We start from the raw sequence: 7,303 nt of genomic DNA on the forward strand, positions 1-7,303 counted from the left end.
CTGTAATCATGAGGGCCGTGCCACTGCCCGTCCTGCCAGCGAGGGTTCACCTTCAGACGGCTGCCATTGAGCAAGCAGACGACACGAGGGGCCGGGGGATCGGCTTACACTGCGCGGCTCCAATTCTGCATATGAAGTTCAAATTCGATACCCAAAAAATAAAAAAAGAAAAGCGGGCCTGAGAAACACCAAGATGTCACAACGCGGGGCAGTGCCAGCTTTTAATGGCATCTTATAAAGTCATTCTGCATCGATTACTGCACTCCTCACTCCGTCCCTCGCAACAGCAGTCAACGCACTAATGACTCGCTGCTTGAAAGACAACGGCGTGTTTACAACATGGTGAGAAGGGCCATGCCAGCTGTGCCCTCCAGTGCCAAGGAGGCACTGGGACACTGGCATGAAACCTACCTGGGGTGAATCACCACCAGGGGGCAGTTGAACTTTTAGGGGTACAAGGGAAAGGTGCCTGGCATCAGGAGTGACTGTGGGTGGGAGGGCATGAACAGTTCAACGACAGATAGACGTGGAAGGTACTAACAGATATGAAAGGTGCTCTATTATAATGGGCAGACTGGAAAGGCATTGCATACCACAGATAGATGTGAAAGGCACTATATAACAGACAGACAGAAAAGGTACCGGGCAACAAACAGACGGTCAGATTTTAAAGACACCGTAACATATATAGGTAAGGTAATATAATAATAGAGACATGTGAAAGGCGCTATATAACATACATAAATATTTAAGACACTATATAACAGACAGACACCCAGTATGCCAGTGGCGCCCAGTGCATTGGCTGGCTGAGGGGAGGCGGGGACTGCAGGGCTGGCAGCTGAACTAAGAGCTCACTGGAAATGCATTGCTGCCACCTGGCGGCAGGCTCCGTAATAGCAGCAGCTTGGACGCAGGCAGAGCTGAACTGTTAATTCGAAGTGTAGAATAAAATGGGGGGCCGGGGGGTCTTGCGTTCTGCAATTCATTCACAAACTAAAGAGACCCTTTTTTAATACATATATATATATGAACAGAGCGCTGTTAACTGCCACTCATAATCCAGTGTATTAATGTCATTGTTTTATATTTGCACGTCCCTCCGAGGGCCCTGACACGCTCTGTGTGGGCCCTCATGTTGCCCCCTTGTCTCACACCCTGAACACCCAAAGGGGTTTTTCCTTGTCCTGCGGTGGACTACTGGCCCATCCAGCGTTGATGCCTGCCTGACACCCAGTGCTGCCAGGATGGGCTCCTGCCCTGGCAAACATCAAATGGACTCCCTCACCAGGGTGGAGCAGGGCAAGTGTGCCCTCCGGTGGCCGTTATGAGCATCACAGACACAAACACCTCAATGTTCATAGCTGGCCCTCCTGCTTCAGTGGGGGTCCGTTGAAGGAAGCGCACGGAGGGAAGTGAAGCTGGTGGCCTTTTATAGCGCCTTTCACATCTACACCAGTAAGGGTTTATCAGAGCCACTGGGACCCTGCAGCACATAAGGGGACCCACTCAAGGAGATTGGAGGGGAAAATGAAAGTGTGAAGAAAAACACTAAATAAAGGAATGAATGAGTGAATGAAGAAAGAAAAGAAAAAAGACCGAGTGAACAGATGAAGGAGCAAACCGCCGAATGACCGTCTCCCCCTTTCTTGTACCCTCCCAGAAGCACCAGAGAAGGTGACAAACGCTGCGCCCGTGGTGACACTTCAAACAAAAGGCGCTATATATCTACGCCTGACTGTATGGATTGTGTGCCAGGCGGCACCCTAAACCTCACAGGTGGCAGCAGCTGCCAGGGCCCTGATGCCCTCATTGTGCCCACTGAGCCAACCATTCTGGAAAGGTTTTTGTGCCTTCTGCCCCTCCATGTACTTTTAGGGAGGCCGACTAACAGACGGGACCCCCACAGCTCTGCAGCTTCTCGGTCACGTGACATAGACAAGCATTCCAATTGGTTGTTGCAGGAAGGGGCCGAGCCGCCCAGCAGGCCACTCGTCACTTAACCCTTTCAGTCACCAATTCAAACAAATGCCCAGGGCGGCTTACTGGTGCTGCCATCTGGTGGCCGTGCCTTGCCAGCACAACCCTCACTCATTCCAGGCCTTGATCACGTTTGGAGTGGAGGGCATCTTCTCTCCATTGCCTTCACTGCCCCCACAGATCAGCTTAGCAGCAATAATCACAGCCTGGACGGGAAGGGCAGCAGTTGGCATCGCGGGTGAGGAGTTTTTAAGGAGGCTTCTGTGCGGCGGGGCATTGGGTGGCTCATTAGCATCAGCTCCTCATTTCAGGTCCAACTGTGAACTTCAACTAAGCAGCTCCAAAGTGTCCGAGCCTGTGAGCGGCCCACCTGCCTTTGTGTTTTGGCTCCTCGTCCTGAGGTCCCGGACCCTGAAGAACATTCCGCTCGAGGCCGCAGGTCCTTTCGTGGCCAGTGGTCTTCAGATCCTCCCCACCCCATCCCACCAGCACCCCCACCTCTCATTGAGGGTCTTGCGGGATTCCAGACAGGGTGGGCCCAGCGTGGTCCGGAGAGTTTGACGTTGGACTCTGAGGTTTGAGGATCAGCCAGGGGTTTCTCAGCACTGAAGCCCCTCTTGGCTCCTCCGTCTCTACCTTACCGCGGACCTTGGGTGAGCCTGCAGGTCTTTGAATGTCCTTCAATGAGTGGGTCGCTGCTTTGGACTTGGGGTCTCTCGGGCAGTGCCGCTCTGCTCTCAATGTCCTCCGGAGTCTCCGGGTGGCTTTGTCACCCTTTGTGTCCCCCCATCCCTTTACTCGAGGCCTCGTGGGGACCACTTCACTGTCAGAGGGGGGGGCTTTGGAGTCCGCGCGCGGTGAACTTTGTTCAGGTGTTTGCAGGAGTCAGTGAGGGGCTTGATGACAGAAGGAGCGACGGAGAAGTGCTGGTCAGGAAGGGGGCCATCCAGCCTTAGAGTCAAACATGAAAAGACCCCCCACGTGTCATCTGGCATTCCTGTTAAACTTTGATGGCTTCTGAAGCTGAGCTTCACTAAAAGACACAAACATTGACTTCCTTCCCCGAGGAAACAAATCAACAGAAAGCGAGAAGACCCCTCGTCACCCCGGGGGGCCCGACCTTCACTTGTGCTGGCAGGAGATTTACTTTGCTTCGTAGTTTTTGAGTTTTATTGAATAGTAAACTTTGAATGAATCGGAGCCCCCAGCACTGGTAACGCACACTCGAGCAGCAGAAGAGTAAAGGACAGACAGACGGTCACCATGACAACCCACGGGCACCACCCACATTCTGGGATGCACCAATCAGGCCTAAAGGACGTTGGCCCTGCAGCAAGTGCGCCAACCACAGGCCGCTAGGGTGGCGCCCCCCTGTGGCTCAGTGCCCAGTCTTCAGTCCTTTCATCTCTCGTGATGTTTGGCCCAAAACGCTAAGTGACGCCCTTGTGACAAGACAGGACACTGTGGTGGTGCGCAGCGGGGCTCAGGCTCGCCTCCCAGATTCTCGTGCTTTTGTCATTTTAGCTGCGGATCCTAAATCGCACTTTGAAAGGCGGAGTGACTTTCTTCCGATTGCTGTCTTCACTGATGTCCTCCTCCAAGTCCGGCAACTCGCTTTCTGCACAATATGGATGGATGGCATGGAGCCTGAGCTCTGGTGCCAGGCCAAACCTCACTTCCAGCTCCGACGTCACCTCTTTGGACGGGTCTGTGCAGTTCGCTCCAGTATGTGGGTGTCTGGGGGCGTCCAGAGCTCCAAACGGGAGGAGGCAGTCGAGTCGAAACACGCGGGTCGCAAGTAAACCGTCGCCTCGGTAACCGTTGTATTGTCGCGAGGTCCAAGCAAAGAAAGCGAGTCTCTTAGGTTTCATATACATATTTATATATATATCTCATGTACAAAGTTACATTCTGAACCACAGCGGTTCATTCATAGAAATAAATACTGAAATGGCTACACTGCAAAATGGACGTTACATCCAGGCTTGGAGAATGAAGCCCCCATCTCGAGTAGAACAGACGGCAAATTCAACACTGTAGCAATTCTGTATTTAAATTACAGAGGCAAGTAAAATACAGAAGAAACTGTCAGATGGACCATAATGTACAAAAAATTTACACAGACCGTAAAATATTTAAAAGTTGGCTTAAAAGTATCCGAATGTGGCTGATTTGAACAATTCGAGAGAGAGAGAGAGAGAGAGAAACGAAACAAAACGCCTCTCTTTAGAGAAAGAAACCGCAAATCGGGAGTAAAAAACGCGCTGAGGAGCGACATACGCGGTCCCGTTAGCGTGTGTCCCCCAATACACACACACACACCAGACACTCACTCACACTCACTCACGTGTGGATGACGTCAACTCTGAACGTAGCCGGAGCTCTCTGCGCGGATCTCGCGTGAATTCGTAGCCAGTAAAAAAAAACACACAACTGAGCGCACGCGCACTACGAGGAAGAGAAAACCCGAAACGGCGGCTGGTTGTTAGCGTGTATCGTGTACGTATTAGAGTGCCTGTAGACAGAGACACACACACACACACACACACACCGTATGCAGGCAGGGCGACGTTTAGGTAATCGGGAGACGTCGGCCCGACTGCTCGACTGCGTGCAGCACATCAGCGCACATCACAGCTACCGTCAATGTAATTTGAAATGATGGGGATGAGTGCCAGTTAGTGGGCTCCACATGTGGGCACATTACATTTACTGGTATGCCACACACACACACACACTGCACAAATCCGGTATTTTTTCCCAACAAGATCAACTTTTTAAACCACCGGCAAATTAAAGCGACGTCATAACAGATGCGTGTTTGCTTGTATCACGTCGATATATTACAGTTACCGTAAACACACAGACACTCTCTCTCTGTACGCACTTTGATATTTTTTTCCCCCAAAGAGATTTTAAAATTTTAAGCAATCGGGAAACAAATGAGGTCGGAGCAAGCGGGCGTTTGTGTGCGCCACCTCTGTGCTGTTGAGGGCTGACGTTTACACGCATGCGCGCGCGCGCGCGCACCCCAGACAGGCTCGCAGACCCCGTGCATCTCACAGCATTAACATTAAGATAGACGGACGGACGGACACACGCGCGCGCTGTTCATCTTTATTTCTGAGATCTGCTCCCTTTTTATGTAACTGACCGGGAGACCGCGTGTGTGTGTGTGGACTGATTTGCACGGATTAGCGGGGTCTGTAAATGTCCACCCACTTTTTGTTTCGTTTTCATTTCTTCAAAGAGTTGCAAATGTGAAATAACGGAGGACACAAGCGACGTCCCAACACCCGGCGCGCGCGCACAGACGCCGCTCATACTTAACGCGCAGGCTCCGTGACCGACCGCCGGGTTCCGATTATTTGAATGTTTCCCGAGCCGCCGCGGAGCCTTTCGGTTTGACGTGAACCACGTAAAAAGTGGTCTCTTGTCACGGACTCCTAAGTGAGGTGGTCTCTCTCTCTCTCTCTCTCGATATTTTTTTTTCCTTTGGTAACTTGCAACACTCACATAGAAATAAATATTTAGTTCCTCATCATCGTAAATACAAATGTAGTTCCTCAGAACAATTAGCATAATAATACGTAAAACTAAGTATTCTCTTTGTTACTAAGGCAGCCTATGTATGTTATTTAAAGTGTCTACAATCGGCAAGCTAGCGCTCTGGCAACGTAGGAAGACCTAAAACTGAGTGAGGACATCGGGAGATGACAGCTGAGGAAGAACAAAAACCAAAAGGCAACCGAGAAAAGCAAAGTCCCCTCGTCATGCAAACGTCCCACGAATGAGACGGCCGGACAAACACACCGCAGCTCCCCGTCACAAAGGAAAACCGAAAAAGCAGAAGATGACACGAGTGGCAACGGTGGGGTTGGGGGGGAGGCCCGCGGCAGACGTGCACGACACGGTGTGCATATCACGAGGGGCCGGACCCCCGCCCCGTGCGTACCCCCGAATGGAGGGGCACAGAACATCCACATGAAAGCGACGGTCATCGGCGTGTGCTCTTACAACGGAAATCTAAAAGGACAACGTCAGTTCAAAAAGAAAACAACAAAAAAAGGCAAATGGGAAGAGCAAACTGCGCATGCGACGGCTTCTCCGGGCCTTCGGCTTCCTGCTGACGGCACCGCGTGTGTTGTGTTGGCGCAGCTCACTCGTCGTTGTACATCACCTGCCACACAATTAAATGGCTTCTCTCGGCTTTGGCCAGGGATGGCTGGAGCTGCAGGGTGTCGGCCAGATCTTCAGATTCACCGCCCTCATCGCCTACAAGGAGAGACATGAACATTAATAAAGAAATAAGCCAACCTCGCCAAGAGCGCCCATGACTTCACTCGCTTGGCCTCCACTGGAGCCCCTCACGCCCTCCTGCGTCAGGTCAAATGTTACGTTAATGAACAGGAACACGCGTGGGTGGCACAGCAGTTGGTGCTGCCGCCTCTCCGCTCCAGAATGATTTCTCAGATTTTGCTTCATCCCAGGTAAACATGCCCGGTGTCACCTTCTCTAAATCGTGTCACCTTCTCTAAATCTGCTCCCTGTGACACCCGAGAAGTGAGTTGAATGCAAGGCACTCATAGACACCCAAGGTTAGCCCCTTATATGCCCCTCACAACAAATATGACAACTGGCATGGCCCTGTGGCGCTCCTTTTATTGCTCTGTGTGAAAGGCAGGCGATGGGCACACTGAAGTGCAGAGCATTTGCCCCGAACGAGTCCGGCGTCTCGTACCCATCCTGAAGTCGATGTAGCCCTCTCCTCCGCTCATCACCAGCACGGACTTCACGAGCTCCTGAACTGGCGACTCCGACGTCGAGGGTCCCGGCTTCTCAGTAGAGGGGTCACTGCCAGCTATAGTTGGTGGGCTGATCACCTGACCTGTTGAGAGAGAAAGAGATCTGATGAGCAGCTCAGTTCAGCTTGGCACACAGACGTCACCGAGCGCTGCGCCACCCCCGTCGTGTTCTGGAGTGAGCGCTGGCATTGGGTAGGTAGGCACAGTCATGGGCTGACGAACAAACAGACAGACAGACCACGTGTCTCAGGCCTGCCAGTCTCCATATTTTACCTCCACTCGAGATGTGAATGATGGCGTCACGGTCATGTCAGAAAATGCCCAGCTGGCTGCACTTGAGACGCCTCAACATGCGTGCAGACGTTTGTCTCCTGGATGATTTAGCAGCCACTCTCGCCAGGGTGCGCTGAATTGACAGTGGCAATGCCAGCCGGGCACCATCCCACAGAGAGCTCTGATCACAAGTCTTGCTTGATGCATTGTTGCCCCACGTTGGAGTCCTGCCTCGTGCCGGTGCT

The 7,303-nt window shown here is 52.2% G+C and overlaps 1 long non-coding RNA gene across 1 annotated transcript; it reads right to left on the minus strand.

Moving 5' to 3' along the window:
* Positions 1–3,840: 3,840 nt before the first annotated feature.
* Positions 3,841–6,931, minus strand: LOC120517362. Its single transcript, XR_005631023.1, has 2 exons — positions 6,722–6,931; positions 3,841–6,255 (listed from the first exon to the last, which is right to left on the minus strand). It is a non-coding gene; the product is annotated as an uncharacterized LOC120517362 (long non-coding RNA).
* Positions 6,932–7,303: the final 372 nt, after the last annotated feature.

The sequence above is a fragment of the Polypterus senegalus genome, chromosome 17, assembly GCF_016835505.1.
Source record: "Polypterus senegalus isolate Bchr_013 chromosome 17, ASM1683550v1, whole genome shotgun sequence".
Lineage (NCBI taxonomy): Eukaryota > Metazoa > Chordata > Cladistia > Polypteriformes > Polypteridae > Polypterus > Polypterus senegalus.